This window comes from Carlito syrichta, unplaced genomic scaffold, assembly GCF_000164805.1.
Source record: "Carlito syrichta isolate Samal-C Ts95f unplaced genomic scaffold, Tarsius_syrichta-2.0.1 Scaffold303646, whole genome shotgun sequence".
Classification (NCBI taxonomy): Eukaryota; Metazoa; Chordata; class Mammalia; order Primates; family Tarsiidae; genus Carlito; species Carlito syrichta.
Genome location: NW_007247742.1, coordinates 476,088 through 477,417, shown reverse-complemented (window position 1 = coordinate 477,417; position 1,330 = coordinate 476,088). Strand labels below are relative to the sequence as shown.

Here is a 1,330-nt window from a genome sequence, read left to right as displayed (position 1 = left end):
AGAGCGGGCGAACCGGGCACCTCCTGGCACAGGGGTCCGGGGAATTTCCCGAGGCCCCCCTGCGACAACTCCCGGTGCTTCTCGAGGGTAAGGGGGGCCCGGAGGTGCAGCGGGCTGGGGGCGCGAGGCTAGGGTGTCGGGGAGCCCCCAGCGCAGCGCCGGGAGGCTGGGCTTCCGAGGGCGTGCGAGGCGGCTGGGGTGGGGGTGGGGGCGCTGTCTGTGTCCGGCCCCACCGCCGGGAGAGTGAGTGACTGTCCCGGCTCGGGGAGCTCTGCCGCCTTCCCTTTCTCCCCCCCCCCATTTAGTGTCTCAGGGCTCTACCCCACGTGACGTCACGCTGGGGGGGTGGGGGCGTGTACGCGTCCTGAGGCCACTGCGTCGGCTCGGGACTAGGGGAGGGAGCCGCGGTGCCGAGGGCGGGGGAAGGAGAGGTGCTGGGGTCCGCGCAGGCATGTGCGCGGAGACGCTGGGGTGTGCGGGAGGGCGTGTGCCTGACTGAGAAGCAGCTTCTGGGGAGCCCCCCTACCCTGCCCCAATACACACACACCTGCGGGGCTGGAGGGGAGGAGCTGGTCCCTCTGTTTTGCCCCCCCCCCCACCTGAGGAGGGACTTCCCCCGGGCCTGCCTGGTGTGAGGCAGGTGTGGGGTCCTGAAAAGAAACTTGGCAGCCTCTGGTTCTTTCTCTCCTTGGCTGTGTGACCTTAAACAGGTGCTCGCTGCTCCCTGAGACACCCTCTTTCCCTTTGTGAAATGAGTCTAAGGAGACCCACCTCATCTAGTCAGTGAGCCAATGGAGGCAGAAGTGCCAGGCGGCTGGCAAGTGCTTGTTTGAGAGCAGAGTACCCTCGGATGGCACACCCTGGAAGGAGGGATGAGAGAGCCTTTTCGTCCTAGAAGTGGACTTTAAAGCCATTTGATTTAACCCCCTTTTATTTCACAAGAAAATATCAAGGTTCAGAGAGGGTCATGATTTGCTCCAGGTAACACAGCATTTAGTGGAAGAGCTAGAACTGAACCCAGTTCTGACTCGCAGTGCAGCAGTTGCGGCCCCAACACTGAATGCTGCCTGCCTGTGTCTGCCAATGCTCCATGTCTTGCCCTGGCCCTGCCCAGGCTCCCCCTGCACGTGGTCTTCTAGGAGCTCCCCAGCACCAGCCTCCTTGATCAGGCCCACTCCTCTCTGGCATCCCTTCCTGTCCCCCCACCCTAGCTGAACACGGAGCCTCTCCTCAATATGGTACAAGTGACCGGGCTCGGTGGCTCAGCCTGTAATCCCGTGCCTTTGGGAGGCTGAGGTGAGTGGATTGCCTGAGCCCGCAGGTTCGAGAC

General features: G+C 63.2%; 1 protein-coding gene across 1 annotated transcript in view; it reads right to left on the bottom strand.

Moving 5' to 3' along the window:
* WNT6 (Wnt family member 6) overlaps positions 1-1,330 on the bottom strand; it is a 20,180-nt gene that overhangs the window by 202 nt on the left and 18,648 nt on the right. The window lies entirely within an intron of this gene.